The sequence below is a fragment of the Xiphias gladius genome, chromosome 7, assembly GCF_016859285.1.
Source record: "Xiphias gladius isolate SHS-SW01 ecotype Sanya breed wild chromosome 7, ASM1685928v1, whole genome shotgun sequence".
NCBI classification, from domain to species: domain Eukaryota; kingdom Metazoa; phylum Chordata; class Actinopteri; order Istiophoriformes; family Xiphiidae; genus Xiphias; species Xiphias gladius.
The window spans coordinates 25,306,100-25,330,961 of NC_053406.1; the positions used below are offsets into that span (position 1 = coordinate 25,306,100).

Here is a 24,862-nt window from a genome sequence, read left to right on the forward strand (position 1 = left end):
AGAACGTCTTTAGTTATAGATAAACTGATTCAAACCCCAAACCATCTGACAAACTGGATCTTCAGCGGTTCAACTGAACCTGTCGTCTAACAATCGTTCGGAGCAGCGAGTGAGATTCTGGTTCAGAGCAAACACAGCGGTGCTGAGTTAGAACGGGTCAGACTGGTTTTTTTGTGGACTCTACTGATGGTTAAAGGAAGGTTAAGGGATTTCTAAGAGCCCTTCCCATTTATCAAAAATTTTCCATTCAAGAGGAATTTTTTTCCTCTATCATAATTATGTAGCAGGTGAGAAGCACCTGCCTTCACTTAGTGTTTCAAATACCCTGAAACATTCACTCTGATTATACTAAATCCGACAAACATCGAAAAAAACTAATTCAATGTGGTGCTTTTTAAACTGTATTTGTTTATACGATAATACATGGTTGCTGTAACACCTAATCTAAAATATAGTAAGGAATCATTTTAAATATTCAAGTAAATGGTGTACAATATTTTTGACCATTAGTCAGCCATTATTCATTAACACGTTAACAGACTCAGCTTATGTTAAAGGTTCTGAAAGGTTAACTATATAATCATCATCATCCTCTGCCCTTCACATGAAAAAACAACGAAAAACGTGTACAACAGTTTGAATGGCTCATTTTGAAATGAGCCATTTATCACCTGACGAGCACCTGCCTTCCTTTTCCTCCATCTGGGCTTTGTTTGAAGTTGAATGAGGCCAACAGAAGCCAAATAAAATGGCTCAAGGCTTGTTTGCTTGTAAAGACAGTTAATTAAAACTTGTCGTCCATTTAAAAGAACTACATGCCTTATGAGAAGGTGGAGTGGCAGATTAAATGAACTCTTAGGCATAGAAGGTTGGTAAAATGGCAGGGATAAGGGGGAGGGTCTTTATCATCATTTGGCCTGTAGCTATTGTGTGTGTATATATATATATATATATATATATATATAATTTTTTTTTTTTAAAAACTATAAAATGATGTATAATGTTTTGAAAATAAAAGGAATACACCAAGGTTTTGGGAATTTCCAATACTGAGTAACACCAGATCCAGAATCACCAATATCAATACTGACACTTTTATTATTAAAAAAAACCTGAGCTAATATCATGTAGGAAGAGCCACATGTCATAATTAATGAGCATATTGCACCTGTGGCCTTCTGAATATATTTCCATTACCACTAAGGAAGCTGGCCTTTTCTTTTTACTGTTCTCTGTTAATTGCTTCATCACGATAAAACGCAGGAGAGTTTTTAATGGTAAATAATAAACATGTTTTGTGTGAATTCTTTGAGCGAACGAGGTGATTGCTAAGAGGAGAGTTTGTGTGCCTAGAAAACAATCGAACCTGAGACAGATCCATAACGATACTGTTACCACTCAAAACACGACTCAGAATCTGTATTACAGATGCTTTAGGTAGCGCCCACCACTAGAGATGTGATCGAAGACCTTGTGTAGCACGTGTCCACAGCAGAAAATGTTTCCTGTGCTTCATGCTGCCGAGATGAGAGCTGATGTAGCTGCTGGGAACAACTGCAGCTGAGCATATGTGAACTTAGCTGTGTTCTGGCACTGATGGGCCAAATGTGAGTTGGCTCTGGCCCTTATATGGTTGCCAGATTTGGCAAGGTTTTGGGAGTGTGGACTGATTTGGACTGAGAGCGTTAACTTGCACCCAGTGAAAGTGGTTGCTTCATTCAGCATAAGTCTGCCATGAGTCTCACAGCAAGATTCTGGCCTAAATTGGGCCTTAATCTTCGATACTTACCTACATAGGGTCTCCTGGAGTGATGGATAGTGAACGTGCCCCACCTCAACTGAAATAACATAACGCAAAAAAAAAAAAAAAATCATTACAGCTTAACCAAATATATTAGGCTTATTAAGCTTCAGGGAAAACACAAAGTGGTGCTACAGCTGCTTAAACCGTCATCCAATAACTGCATTGATAATGAAATGTGGTCAGTGTTTACCAGCTTAGCAGTTTCCTTCTTCCCACATGAATATTGTCATCTTCCTCATTAAACTAGCTGTGGTCAATTTGTTTTTCTGCAGAACGTATCCAGAGCCTGTTCTGGGGTCACCAATGACACTTTAATAGCTATATTGCTCTCACCTTGCCCACATGCCCGGGCGGTTGGCTTTGACTCTCCTACATGGAGGTACCACTGTGAAAACGAAACCCAGGTTTAAAGAAGCAGTTTAGTTGATTCTTCTCACCTTTTTCCCCCTTGACTCCCACGGATCACTGTAGGCTTTATTTTATTTAGCAATCTAAATACATGTCACTGCTTAAAGTGCAGCAGCTGTGAGTCTCGGTCACTGTGCAGTTCTAAAAGCCCTGGGCCCCTCGTAGGCTTATTGCAGCTCTGCCGAACTTTGAGCCAATCAAAAGGTTGGGACATGTTTCGGAAAAGTTAAAGTAAGAATTGACTTTGATGGTTCTGACTTCTGACAGTAAAAATACAGACATGTGAGCTGCAGGGATGTGAGAAATGAAAACATTTGGAATTTCTGTGCTATATGTTTGTCATTTTACAGTTCAGCAGCTCTGCCTGAAACCGGGGTTTTTACACCAGGCTTCTGAAATTCTGCTCCATTTTTCCCCTCTTTCTCTCAACTTTACCTACACACGTCACACTGACACATGAACATGCATACAGACATATACACACTCACACACATACACACTCACACTCACACACACACACACACACACACACAGGCTCATTCTGTCCCTTTTTCGGGGTCTATCAGTCCCACAGGCAGCGGGGAAAAGGACGGAATTAGTGATACGACGGGTGATTTTTCACAGCTAAAGGTGCAGTCCGCCAAACCAAACAAATAACACCACTATTCATTCACTTTTCCCTCCACCACCAGTTACCCTTCCCCTTCTACTGGTCTACACTGAGAAAACACGCACACATACAAGCGAACATGTAGACCCACTCTAACAGCAACAACACACTGACAACACAGAGGCACAACATGTCAGAGCAAATACATGTCAGAAACATAGATGTAGGCATGTAGACACACGCAGACTGAACACACGCTGAGTGATGAACATATGCACTAAACACACAAGCACACATACAGTGAAAACACACTCTCCTTCCCCACATTTGGACATAAATAGCAGGATAAATAGAGAGGCCAGAGTCCCTTTTTAAAGGCCCTGGTTGAAGTGAAAAAGGTCAGACCAGTCCTCAGACGCCTGAGAAGAAACACACACCTCAACTGACCCAAAGTAAACTGGATATACTCTACTGTCTTAACAGTGTTGCTTCCATTTTGATGCAATTTGCGGTAAATTTACACTTCAGGATTGGTAGCATAACATAACATGATACATGACTGGTTTTAAAAGGCAGATTGTATGTAAAAGTCTTCCCCAAAGTAATATCACTAACTGTTTGAACCTCAGGCTTCCCCTCATCTTTTTCTTTATGGCTTTAGGCAATTACATCACCACACTGTATCATAGCAAACCAATATCCAGTATCTGCTCATTCCATTGCTACACTGAAGAAATATATTTACCGTAAGTGCACCAACTGCCCTCTCTGTTTTCTCATGAATGTTTCTCGTCAGCGATACAATAGGCCCACCTGCAGGATCAGTACGAGGCCCAATCCCGGTATTTTTTGATGGATCAGAATCAGCTAAGATAAAGTCCGGTCCATTTCTCATCAATTATTTGTTTGCCCTACATCTGCTGACAAAAACACCCTACCCCACTTCGCTAAAACACTGGAAGGACGTAATGACCTCATCATCTTACACATAAATACTCTGTGAGGCTATTTGTACTAACTGCACCTGAGTTCAGGCATCTCTTGCATTATGTAGAAGTAAAGTAAGGCTTCAAAAAGGCTGGCAGAGATAATGACAACAAAAAATTACAATTAAAGCACACTCTGCAATTGCAGTCATTTTTGACATGGTAAGAATGTGGTACACATGCTGAAAAATCCGGATTGAATCATACCCGAAGAGACTCTCAGAGAGACACAGACTGATATATCCTCCTAAGTGTTTGGTTACTTTCAAAATCCACAAAAAGTTGGTTATTGCAGGTACTGACAGCGAGTAATAGGAAGAAAAGTGACACAAACGTGAGAAAAGCAAATTAAAGGATGATGGCGATGTGGGTGAATGGACGTGATTCAGTGAGGAGACAGAAGACTGGCAGTGACTCTGGTCTGAGTGGAAAGGAAAGATCATTTCACCACTGGGGAGACAGAGGAGTCAAGTTTTTCCTTGTTCTCTCTATTAATAGTTTAAATAAATATTGAAGTAAACAGAAAAACAAGAATTAAATATAAAGTATGTGAATGTGCAGCTTCTTCTATTTATTGTGTGAATTGTTTTAAAGGTTGTCTTTTTCCACATTACTGGTTCTATTACTGGTCTGTACATGAAACTTGTTATAGGCCACTGGTTATGAGAAAAGGTCAGTTTAAATATTTTAATCGTATTTTAAATTTATACTGTAAATACTGGTAACACAAACCTACACAAAAGCAGTGGCAAACTTCTGTTTTTACCTTGTTTGTTTTAAAATTTAAAAAATTGATATGAAATGCTGCTAAAATAATTTTAATGGATGCTAGACTCTATCGTGATTTGCAATGTTTGAAAAGCCCGCGACTAATCTTAGAATGCATTTAATAAATGTATTTATTTATTCAGACATGACAAAATTAGTTTTTCTGTAAAGTTTTAAATCAAATACAATGCATGCAGGGATGTACTGTATGCTAAACAGGCCGAGCAGAAAGTTCAACCCGTTATCTTCAAGTCACAATGCTTGAAATTTTAAGTTGATCTGAAGGTAAAATAAGAAATGAATCCATTTCAATAAACAGATAAATTATTTAATCAAATTATGAAAGAGCAGTCGATTCCATTGAATTCAAGGGAGTGCTCACAGTAAAGTGTAGGGCAGAATCAGTAATGTTGGATGCATGTTCTAAATTATGCATTCAAACTTTAAAAGCCTATAAAATCAGTTTTTGTTTCGTTTTACATGGAGAATCAGACCAGTGTCAGTCTTTGCACCTTGAAATACCTTTAAATAAATGTCTTCTTCTATGGTATGGTTAGGGGTTTTAACGGCACGTTACAGGATCCTCCTTAGGACACACTGGACTTCGTGAGTCTTCATATGGAACTGACTCACAGCTTGTTTCGCACCATTCACCACAGTTTCAACAAACTGCTGACATGCAAACACACCCAAGGTAATAAACGACATTTAAATCCATTCCCCATCTCTCACATTTTAATGATATTTCTGTTTTACAGAGACGAGAGCTGGCTGCAGCTCTGAGTTTGGAGGCGGTAAAGCGAGAGTAATGAGTGGGACATTTTGGAAGTCGACTCGCTGTTACTCTGCCAGTGAGGTTTATATGGAGACATAAGGAAATGAACTGTATCAATGGAGAAAGTGTCCTTCTCCAGGTACAGGTGAGGTTCCAGTGAAAGCCAAACAGAACAGGTCCAGTTCAGTTCATTTCCACAGTAAAAACAGAGAGAGGGAGAGAGAGACCCAGAGGGTACAGTTAGTGCAGCTACATCCTCAGTCTGTTTCCTTCAAAACATCCGCTCCATGAATTAGACATCTTATTTACAGAGTGGCCCCCCCTCCTCCGCCCGAACCTCCATCCCACTCCCTCTACTCCTCTACTCCTTTTGGCCGAACACCATCACCCCACCCGTCTCGCCCCTCTCTTCTCCGTCTCCTCCCGTGTCTCTTCTCATATGCCCACAAAGAGGAAGGTTCTGTAAAGGTCTTTGGTTACCATGGTGGTTCTCTATAAAACCGCTATGACTCAAAGAGCCCTCTGATTTCTTAACAGGGAAAAAAAAAACAAACTACACATCAGAATAAATAAGCAACTGTGGTTCTTACGGTTATTTTTAGTCCACTAACTTCAGTGGTTCTTGAAGGACTTGCATGTATCATTTTAACATAAATAAACATTTATTTAATTATCATTACTATTATTATACTTACTGTGAACTAAAACTTTCAACAGTTTGTATGTATTAGCAGTAAAGGTAATAAAACACAATTCCAACATTAATTTATGTGCTAAAAATGCCCCCCCCCCTTTTTGTGTGTCCTGTGTGCAGATGAAGCAGTATACATTCCTGCCACTAATTTCACATTATTCCACTGAGTATCAGGTGGCAGTGATGTGCCATAAAATACAGCAATCTGACAACAGAAGACAGGTAAGGTATTTGATTTCATACTAGTAAACATGGCTGTAAACAATGCAAGATTTAAAACACTCAAAATCTGCTGAGTGTATGTTTTAAGAGGAAGGAAATGTATTCAATATGTTTGTTAGACATCATACTGGCCAGTAACACTGAATGTTAATATAACTTTTTTTATGTTTGTTTTTTTACTCCACAGGGCACCTCTAAAATGCTATTTTGACTTTTTTTTTGTATCTAAAATTCATAAACAACTCCAGAGCTTCTCTCTTTGTTTCTAAGTTTAAAAGTATAATCCTCTTCTCGCATTTCAGTCCTAGTTTAAATTGGCCGCACCCATGGTTGCTGGTGTTAATAGGAATTGCAGTTTAACGGTAAATCAAACAGTCACATGATGACAATTATAATCCAGCATGTTTTGCCGGACTCCACCTTCAAGTTTACAATTGTTTAATTACTCATGGAGGTGATACTACTACACATTTTTGAAAGAAGAAAAAAAAAAAAAAATCTCCGAAATGTTTTTGTCAAAAAAGACAACCTGAAATTCTGCAAAGCATTTTACATTGTGCAAATTTACAGGAAATCTTTTCCTTATGGCACAAAAAGAGAAAGAGCTCGTCTGTGAAAGAGCAGTAGCACACACAGACCTGAGGCCTTCAGCTTGTTTATAAAGAGCATGAATAAGGGCTGAAAAGCTGATTGAATGTAATTGCTTCTAATGTATGAAGGGGGTATGGACCGGATGAAGAGATCACATTGTGACAGAGAGCAAATGAGGTTTTAGCCTCGAGATATATAAATGTAGAAATTGACAGCAGTTGATTTTGTGATTTACCAATCAAAAACTCTCTTATGAATGTTTAAATATTTAAAAGCAGCAAGTTCAAAAAGCAGAATGAAAACAAAGAATGTGTAAAAATACTTAGTAATTAATACGGTTTCTAGAACGTTCTCACATAGTACATAACTATCCCTGATTTCATGTCCTGCACACACGTCTGTGGTTCCTTCCCAAAGCACTCGGGGATTTTCATTAGTTGAAACGCTGTCTTGATTATTTCTCTCTCTCTCATTAGACAGTAACAGGTCTTCGTCACCAGATCACACCCTAAAAATATCATTTCCTCTCCGTAAATCCTCCTCACCTCTCACACACGCACAAGCTGCAATTAAAGTGCATTTAATTTTAGTCTCAACTGGCATGTTAGCTGTACAAAGGTACCAGTGTTAGCTACAGGCTGGGGAGAGAGAGACAGAGAGAGCGAGAGCGAGAGAGGGAGAGGGAGAGAGAGAGCGGGGGGGGGGGGCACGGAGGTATTTATAGTGAAGAGAGTAGAGAGCAGAGGTGGAGGGAGGGGTCTGCCTCTGAGGGAGAAATAAAAGTGACAATGATTTAAAGTTGAGTGAGAATAAAGAGAATAATATTTGTTGTTTCATATTATTGTAACTGCAGTACAATGAAAGGAGCCATACTGTTGAGGCTGTCTGTGCCACTGATGAATTACTGGGTGGAGACCGAAAGGAAAGATGAATCATCAAAAACGAGAACAGAAAACAAATAAATAAATAAATAAATAAAATTTAAAAGTAATATTCGTATGTTTTAGAGAGTCAAGAAGAGGCTATCTATCTACTGATTAGAGCTGCTTTAAATAATTATTAAATTAACCTGGTTTTTTTTTTAATCTGGAGTAAGTGCTGCCAGACGCAGCCTCCATCAGTATTTACATGAACACAAATTGCATATCACGAAACATATAGCACATTGGTGATGGAACTTACCGAGTCCATGAAAGCTTCAACTATGTCTGTGGCCCCAACCCCATTTACCTGATGTATATTAGCTTGTTTCCAGAACAAATCTTTTTAAATCACAAGAGATCATTATTTTTCATTTCTGGCAACGGGGTAGAGGCAGAAGAAGAAGGAGACCTGAGACCTGACCATAACAAAGGAAAGACAGTGCCACCTACCAAAATTCAAACCTTGTTAACACGATACAGTGCCATCCGCGTTGTTTGACCAGCAGGTGATCTTAGAGCTCAGGTGACACCTGGGAAGAGCAAAAACATCACAGGAGTGAGTGGAAAGCAGCAAAGATAGAAAGCTACATTTGAAAGCAGAACAAGACTCCAACGTGACCCCACAGCAAAGCTTTTCAAGGCAATAGAAACTCTCAAAGTGTCTGTCGTTTTGCCATATTAGGCTAAAAATCTACGTTTAATGACAACCTCTAAGCAGAAATGGCACATGACATCCGAAAATAGTGGCTGAAATATTATTATTATTATCCCTTAAAGTTCTGTTTTAAACTGTCCTGCTATACCCGGCAGCAGAAGTAGATTCAGGTAAATAGTCTGAATCTGTAGCGTCTAAGTTAGTCAGGATGGGACACCTTTGTCGGGAAATATCCGACTTTTGAGTACTTTTTAAATGTAAAAATCTTCCCTGGTCCGTAGTTTAATTGTTTCTCTTCCCTCCATCCTTCTCTCTTTCTGTTCGCTGTTTCGTGTTCAGGTGCTGTGCCGGCTGGTTAATGGTTAATGTTGGGCTTGGCCCCGGCGGAGGGTGAGGGGAGGAGGTGGAAGCCATGAAGAAATGGCGACATTTCACTGCCATTATTCATCCGTGCTTTGTTCCCGCAACGCTGAGGAGTGTTTGCACTGGGATGGAGCGCAGGGCGGAGAGGGATGCCGAGATGGAGGGATGAATGGGGTAGGGTGTGGAGGAAGAAGAGGAGGAGGGAGGGAGGCAGGGGGTGATTGGGGGTTTAAGAGGTGAAGAAGTCATGGGGTTAAAGTGTGAGACACCTATAAGGAAAGGATAAGGGAGACAAAGGGCTCTGTTTTTCTGCCTCACTATCTCTGACTTTTAATCCTGACAAATTTTATTTCTTTGTTGTTTTATTTTGTGTTTTAGTTCTTTCATTTTCTTAATGTTCTTTCTCCCTCTCATTCTCTCTCTCTATCCCAAACACACACACACACACACACACATCCACACACACACACTGGGCCCACACACACTGATATACACACACACACATGCTGTTCCCAGCTGTTTACATGGTGTGTTTGCACAATATGATGGCTGGAAGGTGGAGGACAGCGCAGGAGGGGAAGGGATGTTCTCTCCTCTATTTAAACTACCACGGAAAACCTCATCAGTTGCCATACTTTTACTGTTCCATGACTGATACAATCCACCTGAATGTAACTTTGATGAGCCAATAATTGTTGATAGGTAAGGATGTGTTACACTTCTGTATATGCCATGCAATTAAAGTCTTTGCCATGATGTTTTTTTTGGCTGGACCGCAACCGTGGGGCCAGTCCTATAAACACAAATCTTGCTGAGTGAGTTAGTATCTAAGTGATAGCGTGCGTGACAAGGTTACACCACTGGCTAGCTAAACGCCGAGTGAGTGAGTGCTCAGGTTACACCATTGGTCGACCGGTTTCTACAGTTTCCACTGCATCACCAAGAGGGCACTGACCGGCAGTGTTGCCAATCTAGCGCCATTGTCACTAGATTTATAAACTTTTCACAACCCTTTAGCAACTTTTCTTCACACAAGCACTTAGCGACAAATCTAGCGACTCTTTGGACAAACCTTAGCGGCTTTCCATTGAAGAGAGTCGTCAGTCTTGCCCCGAGAGAACGAGGTCGAGCCTCAACAGGAATTGACGGCACGGCAGCTGACACAGACGTGAATGAGCTTCCAACTTTTTCCTCTGAGTGATCATTTTACAGGGTAACTATAGCTGAAGTCACAGCAAAGCCGTTGTCCTTAACTTATGTTTGTGGTGATTTTGTAGGAGACGTCGCAGCTATAAAAATCAGGATTTTAGCAGAGCAGAGCAGCAGCTTGGAAAGGGTTTGGAAGTGACTGCTGGTTAACATGTCGTCTTAATGGGCCGCGTTTCAGTCACTATTTCATACTTCTTCTGTTGTTTTTCTGTTTCAGTTTTCAGACATGTAAACGAGAACAGCTTTATTGGGAATCTGGCTGCATCAAAATACCGTATATGTGAGTATAGACAGTAGGAGAGAAGCAAGCAGATAGAGGGCGGTCCAGCCACATCCTAGGTTTTGACCTAGTCTTGTTAATACTTGCGTGATACTATTGACAAAATCCCACTAGATTAAATGAATACCTACCAGTACAATACCAGTTTAAATGGAACACCTCGCGCAAAGTCGTACTTGTTCATATGAATAGGAACTTCTTTTATTTTTATTATCTGTTATTAAGATCTGCTTTTAGGTCACTCAAGATTTTTTGAAACTGAGCCGTAAATACAACCAAGGTGTTTTATTTAAGGTGCCACTGTCAGTTGTCCAAAAAGGAGTCATCTATTTTCGGGCAGAGGTAAAAAATTTTAAATTTCTTTTAAACAAGCAGAAAAAAACTGAAGCATGAACCTCTTATCTTCAATATATTGTATCATGTATCTTTCATAAGTTTTAGATGCCAGTTGAGCCTCACTGAGGGACTGATGCTTAAAACTAGCTGCACCTAAGCACATGTACGCTACACTTGTCTGCCTGTGACGCATTGAATGTATTGTGCTTGCCTGCGTGCGCACGTGTGTGTCTGTATCTGTATACAGTGGGGTATATTCTCAGATAGATCACGCGCACACACACACACACGCACACACACACACACACAGGGTGTGCAGAACAATGGCTGGCTTTGAGAGAGCTGGGCTGACAGGAGGAGATGGGCTGGATCTATTGTGTGCTCTGTTTACTCACAGACTCACCTGGCACTGAGCTAATAGCACCAGCTCTATCTGTCAGAGCAGGGGGACGGGGGTCTCAGCCCAGACACACACACCACACACACACACACACACACACACACACACACACACACACACACACACAGTGAGACAAAGAGCTGGATACTGGATACAGCTTCAGATTTGTCTGACTGACACTAACAGACACATAAATATGAAAACTGCTTGATGAGAAAGTGATGTCTTTTTATCCTCAATCGTGTGTATGTGTATGTGTATGTGTTGCTGTGTGTGTCCGGTCACACCTGGGTGTCCTGGGAGGTTCTCGGTAAAGGGGAGGGTTTATAGAGTAGAAAGAGGAGGAGGTGGTGGGTGGGGGGGTGGGGGGGGGTTCTTTCAGGTTTTTACTACTGTGCAAACACACACAAAAAACACACACACACACACAAACCACAGTTGATGGGTTTTGATGGGATCAGTTGGAAACCTTAGAGTGACCCTGCCCCAACCCCACCCTTGTTTGATCGACAAGGCTGAGAGAAGAGGGGTATGGGGGGGGGGTCACACACACAAAACATACCGAGAGACATCAACAGTACACATATCCACATGACCACATACAACCACTTCTGCAAAAGCTAAGGGGAAAAAAAAAAAAAAAAAACTTTCTACACTACACATATACTGTAATTCATAAGCAGGTGCAACACATCATTCATGTTGCGAAAAAATGTGATAACCCCAAATAGCCCACTTTTAACGGAATAACGCACGATTCCGTACTTCCCTTAAAAAAACCAAAACCAACCAACAATGTATTTGTCCATCTCTCAGTACTTCCCAGTCGTCTCTGTAGCACTCAGCACCAAGCCCATCGGCTGCTACTGAGGCCAATGGGCTGCTAAAACAACTGGGCACCGTAGTTTTTAGCAAACATTACTCAAACACCAGTAAATAGCATTTCTGTTGAGGACTATTTTCAGCAGCGTATTCATACCCATTTTGCGCTGTAGTGAGTATCTCAAGCAGCAGGACTGTATGTGGGATTGAATTACAATAAATTACAGTGTGTGTGTGTGTGTGTGTGTGTGTGTGTGTGGTCATGGTAATGAATGTCACTCAGTGCAACAGCTTGGCTCAGTGATGTGTTTTTAATAGTTTTTGGACAACGGCGCCCTATGGTACAGAGGAATAAGATATATCAGGCTTTTGCTACAGAGACAATACTTGTTATAATGATCAGTTCATTGTTGGTTTTGGAGAAACGCACATTTCGGATGCCCATTTACAACCCTAAGTAACAGGCTTCTCATCATCATTTCAGTTGTATTGCTGTCAGGGGATGTACTGTATGTAGGGCTGAGCATTAATTCAAGTGCACAGCAATAAAATGAAACAGTGAGACGCTAAATGAAGAGACAAATAATGATTGAATTGATGAACTCATGTAATCGAGCGCTGGCTTAATCAGGGAGATTTTGTTTCCAGTCCTGTTTGCCTGTTTTTAAGTTAGCAGGATGTCTTTAAGACTTGCTACTTTGGCACCTAAAAAATTGGGACCATGGGTCAAGAGTTTTGGTTGCAGATCTCCAGGTGCAGATTAAACATTTCTAAATATTCTCAAATAATGAAATGAAAAACTGTAGTCCTTTACCATGCAATTTTGCACATCTCACCGCATCACTGCATGTTGATTTGATGTGATTGCTGTGACTGAACTGTATGTGTTTTTGTCCATCTAGCCCACTGTTAAACGTGTCTTAAAAGTCTTTGTAGATTATGGAAGCAGTATCTGTTTCACAACGCTGCCTTTTAATTTCAGTGGTTCGGACCCATGTCAGACTTTCCCCGCTTCACTCTCCAGTCTCAAGGCCTGGGCAGTCAGGAGCAGGGCCAACCTCAACTGATAAGCCATTTTTTGTTGTTTTTCTGCCTGGGACTTGGCTCCCTGCCAGCTGATAACAACATGGGGCATACCTGCTGCATTAATGATTGGTCAGCCCTGCCTCCTGTCCTCGCCCAGGTTCTTTATTTTAACATAATTCTTTATCGTTTAGGCTTTGAGCAAAAACCAAATCTTATCAAGTGAAAGCATGAGATCTATGTATGCCTATTGCAATACTTTAAAATTAACGTATAGTATGCTGAAAGAACAGATTAAATGACTTGTCATATATTCTCAAAATGAAGAGGAGCTGTGTTGTGGGGACTCTGTTTGGACTAAACAGCAGCAGTACCTGGCTGAGTCAAGCGAACCCTTATTAACATCAAACAGAGCACAGTCGACAGTCGCACTGACAGGCAGTAATGGAGGGAGGGTCTTTATCCACAGTGGCATCTGTTCACAGTGTGCTGCACACCACTGCACACCTAACTACCAACAAGTGCATGTGTAGTTGTGGGCTTTCACGTGACATAATGCATCCTGTGTCTGCCACAGCAGGTCCTCAGCAGTGGCCAAGTGCTGATTGTGTTTTGGCGAAGGCTACAACATGATCGTGGTCAACACAATTCAGTCATTACAGTGTTTGCTCTGTATATGCATAATTTCTATGGTGTTTTTGTCAGAGACTATCTCAATATTTCACATTTTCATTAAATCATCATTAGCCTGTCTTGTTGAAAAAAATCTGACCTGGACACTTGCTAATGTGTTAATATAGTGTTAATATTAGAAGCAACAAAAGTATTTGGAAGTTAACTGAGCATCAGTTGCCTTGTCAGATCGGTTGCTGGCTAGTTGGCTGTGCTACCTATGAGTGTTTTCGGCTGTGTCCGCCATCATTCACTAATTCACTCATCACCTTACTGCACACCTCTGCATTTCTCTTCTCAGCTCCTATTGTTTAATAAAATTATTCACTGATACCGAACAACAAATTGAGATGAGTGAGTCATCGACACTTCACCAAACTATTAGTCTAATCAATCAGTCCTTTGTTGCTGACCGTGACAGTGTGGAGAAAGCAAGATTTACAACCGTCATTGTGGGTTGGTATCAATAAAGGAAAGGACGCAGATTACAGCAAAGTGACTTTATTGAAGTAAAACTTCCACATATTTCTAAAGGGATATTGCTGTTTCTATTTTCTTGTTCTGTATTTTTGTCTGTAATTGTATCCTTGGGTCGACCTGAGTGTAATATCAGCAGCACATAGTAAGAGTGACATCTGAAACTGAACACTATGGGTCGGGCAGTGACCTAGGGGTTGTCTGGGCTGGATAAAAGGAAGTCCTGGTTAATGAGTAACAGTGGCAATGTGGTTTGGCGCTACAGGTGGGGTGGGTGGGGGTTAGCCAGGACACACACTGATAAGAGGGGAAGGCGGGGTGAGTTTTAGCAGGTGGGGGCAGCAGAAAACTGAGAGAGACTGGAGCTTTGTTGTCTACAACCGAATGTATTAATAGTTTTCTTTATTTTCAATAGTTCTGTCAGTCAGTTGAAGGAAGGAAATGTGCATGGAGAAGGAAAGAAAAGGAAACGAGCGAAGATGATGTTACAACAGGCCACCTGTTGGAGGCTGGAGGAAGATGTGTCAGAACTATATAACCCACCAGTATCCCCAACGTAATATACAATATTTAAGTCTTTGATTAGCGGGTTACAAGATCTGTCCGGAACTGACGTCAGTGCAGGTCAAGCTAAACACACAGCAGACGTGATAACACAACGTTAAACTACTTCACAGTCACATTCACCTGCCTTAATGATAAACAGTATTTCTAGTAGACATGCAGTAAGTAGACGTACAAGTGGTAAAAGCCTTGTAGTAGCACCAGAGGAATGACTGTGATAATACTGATGGATGCATTAGCAGTAGTTTTTGTATTAGTAACAGCAGCTGTAATAGTTTTGTTATGCACAGTAGCTAGTAATCAAAGTGACAGAAGGAGTAGAAGCAGTACGAGCAGTAACAGTAATATAGTTGCAGTGGTAACAGTAGCAGTATTAATATCAGCAATAGCAGTAGCAGCAGCACAGACATGGCAGGGTCAGTAGTACTAGTAGAATGAGTAACAGCAACACTAAGAGTAGTAGTAGCAGCATTAGCAGCAGCAGGCGCAGATATTAGCAATAGTAGTATCAACAGGAAAATAAGTACATTTACTCCTGTGTTATACTTACGTTCAATGCATTTCTAAATATACAACCATCCAATAGAGTACTTTCACAACAACACTTTAATGCTTCTCACAGACTAATGCATCAATAAAGAAAGAAAGTGTTAATCCTTCATATTGAGTACTTTCCTTTTGAAAATTTCGTCACTGACTTACTTTACTCACTTTACTTCTTCATTATACTTCAGTGCTTATGGTGGAATTTTGAATGAAGAACTTTTACTTGTAATGCAGTGATTTTTTTTTTAGTATTTGTGATGGTAGCAGTTACATTAAAGTAGTTAAAACCAGTAATAGTAGTAGTAGTGGTAATTATGGTAGTAAGTAATAGCATTAGTAGCACTGGTAGTAGGCCTGTTGTATCAGAAGTAGGAATACTGTAGCAGTATTTGTAATTGCAGAATATACACTAACATTAGAGGTAGCAGCAATAGCAGAAGTAGCAGCAGTAGTACAGCAATGGTTTATTGATCTCAAAGTGGGAAATACCTTCCCCGGCTGAAATACCGTAAGTGATGTAACACACGGACCAATCAGAGCACGGATCCCTGCAGCTGAAATCACTGTTATTGTCTGCACGTTCACTGTGGAGGTGAGCGCTGAATGCATCAACATGGGGATGTCTGAGTTATATGGTTGGACACATTTTATCTCCCAAAGTACTAACAACATCAAACGAGAATCCACCTTCAGTTTTCTACAAAAAACATTTACAGTTGTATAGTAATTTTTATTGATTATTTAGACTGCTCCAATCGAGTGAGCTGGAATGTGAAGGGGATTCACATTGATCTGGGTGCTGTCAGGCCAAGAAGTTTAGAGAGCACAGATAAGACCCCTGATACTGACCTAAAAGAGGTTGCCATGACAATCAATGTCACCTTTAACCTCAGCGGTTTAGCTTTACTTCCTCATTCTAGACAGCGAGACAGGAGGGAGACTGATACCGATGTGAGATTAACATCTCGAATCTCTTCAAACAGTTAAAGAGTCAAGATTCATTTTATCTGTAGATGATATTATGATACATGGGAAACTCTTTACTAACACTGCATCATTACAAACTCACGTCGTGCAGCCAAGCACTGCTCACTGCAATATTTCCACTAGATGTAATGGGGTATCGAAATTTAAGAAATAGCATCTTTGGTTTTGAGTATTTCATCTTCACTTTGCTTTGTTTAAATCCATTTTATTTCCGTCTTCCACACTATGTTGATGCTGTATAAATCATTAGATCTTCACCTCTCACTGGTTTTCATCTCTGACATGGGATAACTTAATTAGGTAACCTAATTAGGTAACTTGAATATAGTTTAATGAAAGAAAATCCATTTCATTTCAAACCATTACTGCAGCTTGTCATTTGAAACCCTCAGTGGCCAAATCTTGTTTGTCCAAACCGCAGAATCTTCACCCTCTTAAAGAGCTTGGCTCCACAGTGTGTTTTTCTTGTGTCTTAACTGAACAAAAGCGTGCTTTAAACACAACAATGCAGAGGAAATCCTTTGCATTCATTGTCAGGGTGTAAAGTTTAGGGTCGAAAGCTCTATGGGTTAAGAAAATGAGGATATAAAGATATACCTCAGGATGCACCACCTCCCTCTTCTTCTCCCCTCCTCTTCCCACACACAGACCTGGTTCGACCGGACTGGGTAATCAGTTACCTGCTCTAGCTGACCTGTACTACACACATAGCCTGCTAGCGCGGACGGACACACACACACACACACACACAAACACACACACACACACACCCCAAAGTCCACTAATCCACAACTCAGGCCACGTACATACTACTGTGGGTAAAAGCTGTTGGCGTGTCCATCTTACATCCCACCTTTACATGTTGTCGGTGATTTTTCCATTTTGCTGTTTTTTGTTTTTGGACCGATGTGAAGAGCGGAGGCCGCAAGCAGGTCAAGATTTTGAAAAAATGAATTATGAACATCAGACACCTGATGTCGACATTTGTGGCTAAAAAGCAGAGCAAACTTCAAGCCAAAGCCTTCAACCAATACTGAATTTCAAATCGATTTCACATCAATTTCAATCTAGTTTCACGTCAGGGTGGTCTATGATTGGTTAGTAGAATAACCAGAACACAACACAGAAGAAAAAAGCTGTGCACCGAGTGTGTAATTAACTTCAAATGGGCTGATGTGGTCTACAGTACATTTCAGCTGCAGAATTGGGTGAGATCACGTTAAAGTCACTATTCTTTTTTTTCGAAACACTAATTGATTAAAGATTCCAGCTATGTGTGAATGAAAGAAAAAGCAAACTGAAAAAGAAAAAAAAAAGCATTCTCACTGACCTTCTACATCTTTTTTCCTACAGAATCAACCCCCGACAGTTCCTAATTACCTGTACTATAACTGCTTTGACTTTACTGCCCCCAAACCAGCTCCTAACTGCTCCACCACCCTCTATTTCGATTACTACCACCTAGTAGTAAGATAGAGAGAGACAGTCCCAACAATGACAGCTTTAAACTCTATCCCGCATTGTCTGACTGTCTCTACCGCATCCTGGCTCCCTCGACAGGAGCTACCCACTGAAGGCCCAATCTTATATTTTTTATTAGTTGTTTTCCTTTTTGTTTGAAGGGGGGTTTGTATGCTGTCTGTGCACCCTGGCCCGACATGGTTCTGATCTGCCTGGTGCACCTCCCATTTTTGGGGGAAAAAAAGTGACATGCTTCATATCTACGTATCTGTGTTGTCAGGGACTTCTTTTATAACTTTAGGGTTATCTTACATACCTCTTATTGCCCCTAATGTGCATTAAATGCCTCTGCCAGCCCTTCAGCTTAGATTTAAACTACTCTCATCTTCTCCTAACTCTATAAACCTTTTCTAGCCTTCTAGCCTTACCCCTACCACCTCTAAACTACTCCCAAAATGGCCCCTCCAGCCTTGTCCATGTTGTTCTGGAGATATTTTGCAATGAAAAGTAGCACAAAATGTCCAAAACTAGACACAGGTAGCGTTTTAAACAACACAGCACCATCATTTTAAGAGTGTAACTGTCCCCCAGTATAGTCTTTGACCCCCAGTCCAGAATCTGGGCTATCTATCAGTCCTTCACCTGTGGCCGAACAGCCTGTTCTCTTTGCCCTGCTCATTCCTCCTCTGCAGTCTCACCATTGTCACCCATATACCTCCCCCATACTCCCCCGCCCCTGGTCACCGAGTCCAGCTCAGACAGACGTGGGTGGAGGACGAACAGAATGAACTGGCTCACTGTCAAAATCAATTTCTTCTTGTTTTATTTACTCTCTTATTTATCTACTGAAGTGTTATGTCAGGATCAGAGTCTTGACCAGGAACATAGTGTACAAACAAACCAACCAGATCATATGCAAAAATATTAAGTCATTTTAGTAATAAGAAAAATTAATGAAGAGATTAATGAGAGATGTTTGTTTGCATTTGTATAATGTTGCCTTTATTTAAGGGTTGAACCTGCATCAGTCTGAAGTGGATGCAAAGTGTTATCTATAGAGGGAGTAATATTTATTAACAGGGCAGCAGACACTCATAAGCATAGAGCACAGGTATGTACTGTGTAGTTTTCAGTCTGTTCATAAAATGTTATCATGCATCAGGAGTTGAGCAACTGTGACTTGCAGGAATGTTTTGTTGTTGCACACTGCGCTGGGAGAGCTAGGTGTGGTCCAGGTAATGTAGGCCTGTACTCTTGTACCTCTATGTTTGTGAGGGCCGATTTTAAAATTTTAGATCTTGAGAGAAGACAGGTTGGAAAGTGCAGACTTTTGTTCCTCGTTTCTTACTTTTTCAAAGGGCTGTCTGAGGGCAAGGACTTGGTTTATAGTTAGACTTAGAAGTTTAGGCATGTATAGTACCTGTAAAAGTTAAGGTTAGAGTTAAGGGCTAGGAAGACACAACTTGCGTCTCCACCAAGCCTGCTACAGGTCAAACAGCCAGTCAGTTAAGTAGCCTCTCAATTAGCCTGTCGGTGAGTCAGTTGGGCGGCGACTGGTTTATAACAGCCAGAGCAGTCGTTCTACTTCCTTCTCTACATCCTTTAACTGCACAGGTGACTGGCTTTCCTTAGATCCTGGAAGCTGTGTGTGTGTGTGTGTGTGTGTGTGCCGTGTCCGTGTGTGTGGTAAAAAAGAGAGAAAGAGAGAGAGAGAGAACAACAGATCAATACCGAATGACTATTGAAGCACAGTGCGCAACAAGAAGACGTGAGTCACCACAGTACATCAGGTACTAGTCTGTGGGTGTGAACCTGTGACACTCTTTTAGCTCAGTCGTTTAGCCAACAGAATGGTTTCTAAACCTATGATACTATCCCGACAGTACAACTTTGGTCGTTTATTTTATTGGTCAAAATCACTATTTTAAATGAACCCGGATCAGGAAAGGGGCATTGTATGTGCCTTTTAAATTAGGTTACAGCAAAGCTTGAAAATTAGGAATTCAGAAACCAAAAGATATTTGATTAATTATTACATGACTGAAATAACAGCAGCAAATCCTCACAAACAAGAAGCTGGAACAGGGGAATATTAATCAATCATTAATATAGTTGTTGATTATCTATTAATCAAGACAACTGATCAATAGACTAATCATTTCAGCCATGAAATTGGGATTATATTCATTATCAATTCATCAATACTTTTTTACAATTAACTGATTAATGTTCAGTCTTTACAAAAGGCCAAAAATTGGAGGACATGCCCATCACAAGGACCCACAGCCCAGGGTGATGTCTTCACATACTGTAGCTTGTTTTTTCTGACCAACAGTCCAAAACCCAAAGGTATTCAGTTTACAAAGACATAAACCAGAGAAAAACAGCAACTCCTAAAATTTGAGGGGCTGGAACCAACTCATTTTGGTTTAGCAGTTTTCCTTCATAAATGACTTAAATGACGGATGGATTGTCAATTTTTTTTTCATAAATCAACTAACTGATTAATGACTAATTGTTTCAGCGCCAACTAACAGTCTCATCTGATAGAAGAGAATGCATTCAGTCAGATTAACTATAAAAATCAACATAATTAAAGTTCGTAGATATTTAAAATATGTGGGCAAAATAAAGTTAATTTTGAGTATGCAGTGCTATATAATAAAATAAAGAAATGTTACAGAAACACACACGCTGTTGAAAAAACGGGGTATGCCAATCTGCACACCTAGAACCACAGAGTTTTTGGTCTTTCTGATGTTAGATTGGTGACCAAAAAAAAAAAAAACAAACATCTGTGTTCCAGCTTTGCAGTGTGACAAAACTACTATAAAACTGTTACGCCACCAACAGGATCACCAGCCATTACCAGCCCGGTTCAGTGATGTCAACGTATTTTATGGTCCATACAGCCGTAAATAGCAGACTCAAACCTTAGAGAGACTCTTTACCTTAAAAAAAAAAAAAAAAAGACAAGGGGCGTTTGTTATTTGCATAATCCCACACATTTTTCGAGGACAGGTGTAAACATATCCGGCAAGGACTCATTTGTTTTGGTCTTTTTTCAGTTTCCTAAACACTTTCAGTAGTGAAGAGGGGACTTCAAACAGAGATATAAATACAATTTAAGCACCCGAACATAGCTGCATTATTGTCATTAGACAATCATTTACCCAGAATTCAGAGGGCATAGCCGTTTGAGTAAGAAGTGTCTCCAAGCAAACTACACTGAGTAAAAAAAACAAGAAATGCTGTTAGTAATGAAAAGCTGAGGCACAGCTGAGTTCAGGTAGCTGCTCTGTGCCACTGGCTTCAGCCCTGACGTTGTCTCACAGGGACATAAACAAACCTACTCTGGGAAACTTGGCTGCCGAGAGGAAAATAAAATTTAAATTCGTTAATCCTCTATCAGTCCACTCTTCAAGATTCAGGAAGTTGATTAAAAAAAAAGTAAAATGAAAAAGGAGTTATGGCATTGTTACCTGTCAAAAGACTGAGGGGTATATGATGTGCTTACCACAGATTTAAGCGGTGATGGTGCGAGTTACAAACTGACGCATTTTTCATCATTACTCATCTTGCAAAGTGACTACCCACATTACAGACATACTTGTTGAGGTAGCTTCTTTCCATTTTCTACTTCAAAACAAAGCTTTTAAAATGCAAGAATGTTGCTCTGTTCATCAAAATAGCAAGAAGTCTCATTCAGACTTTCATTTCAGCCAGTTCTGTTGGATTTTCACCTTTTTACATTATTTGTGTCAAACAAACAATCACAAAATAGCGGGGCTAACCAAAACAACAACATTCAAACTGGACAACTAACAGGTAAAAGAAAAATAACGTATTACTATTGTTTGTAGGTAACTGAAAAAAAAGCATCACTGACTGGGAGGGCAGGGCAGAAGGGATCTGGACTGCGGAAGTGGAGCAAGTCAGTTTTTTATAACCGCACCATAACTCTGCCTCTGTTGCTGTAAAACAAAAAAAATAAATAAATAAAACTGTCTAGGATATTCTGGGCCCGTCTCCATGGTTACACACACACAGACACACACACACACACACACACACACACACACACGACACACAAAGTGAGAATAAACACACTTAAAAATATGCTTAGCAATAGTAATACTGTTTTGTGGTGCAGATGTTTATATTGCTCCAAAATAAATAAAAAAATAAAAAAACTACACTACAGTAAGGAGAGAGAAGGGAAAAGGTGTGTGTGTGTGTGTGTGTGTGTGTGTGTGTGTGTGGGTGTGTGTGTGTGTGTGTGTGTGTGTGTTGAATTCTTTCAGTCTGGCTCTTTCTTTCTTATCAAACAGCAGTTTTAAACCCCAACAAAAGGAAATGTGACCATTTACCACACCTTTTATAAAGGGACATTCCACTGTTTTTAAATGGCTCTTCCCAGCCACTCTGTATTTTGCGCTGTAGGTGGAAAAATAGTAAAACAATAAATCATAAACTGCACTGTCTCTCTTTTCCCCTCTATTATCCTCTCTGCTATCTCCATGTTCAGCAATCACTCATGTGTAAAGACCTCAGAAATCCCAGTCTGTACTTGCACTATGGCGCCCCCTGTTGATTCAGTTATAGTTTGCGTTACTAAACTGAAGCCAAGCTGACACTCGCACTCATGATAAAAGGTGTTTCTAGTAGGACCAGGAGTCCTGTACATTATATTTCTTTCAATAGATATCTTGCCCCTGATCTTTCTTTAAATGTTACAGTAAATGTGGACGAAAAACGGCAAATGCGTGTTCTTACAAGTAAATAGGCAGATTTAGCACAGAGCTAGTTATTGCAAACAGCTCACAGTCTGATAAATGTGTCCATGATTAGGTTAATGTGAGTGGAAAGTGAAAGATAAAGCCTGATGACACCTCTTGTCTTCACTTAGTGACGGTTTACTGGTACCAAATGCCAAAAGGTTGCTCAGGTGCAAGAACAGAAGTAAATGCAATCAGTTACTTCAACCCACGCTCACCTCATGGAGTTATGTTTTTAGTAGATATTTTAAAATTACAGTCCTTAGCGGAAAAGCATGGTCCACATGAATAAAAATTAGTTATGATGGCTCGTGCATCTATGATTGTTATACACATACAGTTTACTGTATCAGCTGAGCATCTATTTTTTTGGTTCAGCATTTCCGGTAATATAAAGGGAGTTTGTGACTATTTCTTAAATTCATTTTTGATGGACAGGAGCAGTAAGAGAGGGTTTTCATATCACACTCCGCAGTGTCCCTTGGATGAAAATGGGGCTGAGAAGCTTGTCGCAAACCCTCCTGCACAACATGTGTCTCAGTTCACTGCACAAGGGAGTGAGAAGTCATTCTGACATGCAATGCATCACAACTGCAACAAAATCTAATGAGAGTAAATATTAGTACTCTGATTTGGTCAAATATGAAAATGTATAATGTACATGTACAATTCCCATATTTACTATAATAGTGTATATACACCGAGTGGGGCAGGTACAGTCTGACATTTAAGGGAATAGAATTTGCCTTCCTGTCACTAGTCAAGATAGCCATCGGCTTCATCTGGAAGAACAAACACTGAAATTCACATGTTCTTCTTTACGAATTAGTATTTCTCACCTCTTCGCTTGTAGCTGCGCAGACGCCTTCAGGCCTTTGTCTGTACGGCTCATTTCAGCCGGTGGAAATTGAATGAGGCTTGATAAGAAGCTAAGGAGAAAGAAAAGACAGTTATGTTTTTTTCCAGATACCGTACACACGTTTAAATAAATAAAACAAAAAACACACAGGCTTATTTAATCCAAAGACAGCCAAACAGATATATTGGGACACTGCATGGCTTATGAGGAGGTGGTGAGCTGAGCAAAAAGCATGATGCAGCCTAAACTGAATACACTGAGATGTCAACAAGGGAAGGTGGATTTTGGAAAAGCTAGATGCAGCAAAAATAGATACCAAAAATAAAATACTTCCATCTTACATGGCTTTATCACATAGACAATTTGTTATTGTCACTAATGGGAAAATGTTCATGATGCACAGAACCAAATAAAATGGTAAGAGTGAGGGGGAAAAAAAGTGTCTAAAGAGAAACTCGCTAACAGTGAATCACGGTAAAGGTTCAAACTGAGTCCCAGAACTTGCTGCCTAGGACGGGGACGGACACACACACACACACACACACACACACACACACACACACACACACACACACACACACACACCTGTAAGTGAAGATTAATGATTTTTTTGTGTAAATTTTTTATGTAAATATCTTTAGCCTTTATACTGAGTTACACTCAGAGTACGTTGCAGCCCGAAAATTATGGCAAAATGGCAAAACAAATCATTGAGTAATTTAGGCCCAGTGTGTGCCTTGTGTAAAGGTAATACTTAAGAGGCACAAGCTGGAGCTGGAAAAAAAAAATATGGAAAGGGCATCACAAGGACAGATTAAACCTCCAGGCCTGAGTCTGTGTCCAGGACAGACCTGGTGACCTGCAAAAAAATACAACTGTGATGGGTCACAAGTTCATTCCCCGTTAAATCATTGGCTGTGTTCATACCGTTGCTCACCTGAGCTGCAGGTGTATTACACAGCTTCTAATTTAATGGGAAATTAAATGCACTTGTGACCCATAAGGTAAAACGGAAAGGCCACAGCGTGGCCAGTTTTTGTGTTTAATGCCAACACACACTGCAGCTGAGCGACGGACAGAGCAAGACTCGCAGTAAACTCCTATTTGTTCAGTGTTAGCCAGGTAGACTAACTTACATAAGGGTCCAGGGGCCCGAGGAGGCCTCGGCGTTTCTCACAAGTAAGATCTAAAGATATGAACTCTTCCGGAAACCATTAGTTGAACACGTATCCATCAAAAGAAGCTGCTAAGGTTGCTGCTAACGTATCACGGCTAACTCCAGGTGTTAGCAGTAACATCTTGTGAACGTCGGTCGTTGGTCGGAGCCGACGTGCAAGCTCATGGAACCATACCGGTATTTCATAATGCCACCATCGGTAAAGGGGGGGGGCTACGTTGTGTTTGCTCTCCCTAGCTTACCTGTCCTACCTAGCGGAGCTCACAGGTGAACTTCATCCTGGACGTCGGGTCAGAGGTCAGGTGAGATCCCGACCCTGCCCACTGCACGCAACGGGGGATAAACCGTTAACATGTATAATGGACATTCTTATTAAACATCACGTGTCTGTCCTGCACTGAGGCTGATTCGACTTTTAACACATTAGAAGCACATTATACGGACATATAGGATTTATTAATATACTCTGAGT

The 24,862-nt window shown here is 40.5% G+C and overlaps 1 long non-coding RNA gene across 3 annotated transcripts; it reads right to left on the minus strand.

The window, feature by feature from the left end:
- Window positions 1–5,359: 5,359 nt before the first annotated feature.
- Window positions 5,360–24,693, minus strand: LOC120791746. Of its 3 annotated transcripts, none has more exons than XR_005707735.1 (4): window positions 24,350–24,584; window positions 23,194–23,283; window positions 8,232–8,311; window positions 5,360–5,459 (listed from the first exon to the last, which is right to left on the minus strand). It is a non-coding gene; the product is annotated as an uncharacterized LOC120791746 (long non-coding RNA). The 3 variants fall into 3 exon arrangements; XR_005707736.1 differs by lacking the exons at window positions 5,360–5,459; window positions 24,350–24,584 and adding exons at window positions 7,558–7,623; window positions 24,633–24,693; XR_005707734.1 differs by lacking the exon at window positions 5,360–5,459 and adding an exon at window positions 7,558–7,623.
- Between the last annotated feature and the right edge of the window lie 169 nt (window positions 24,694–24,862).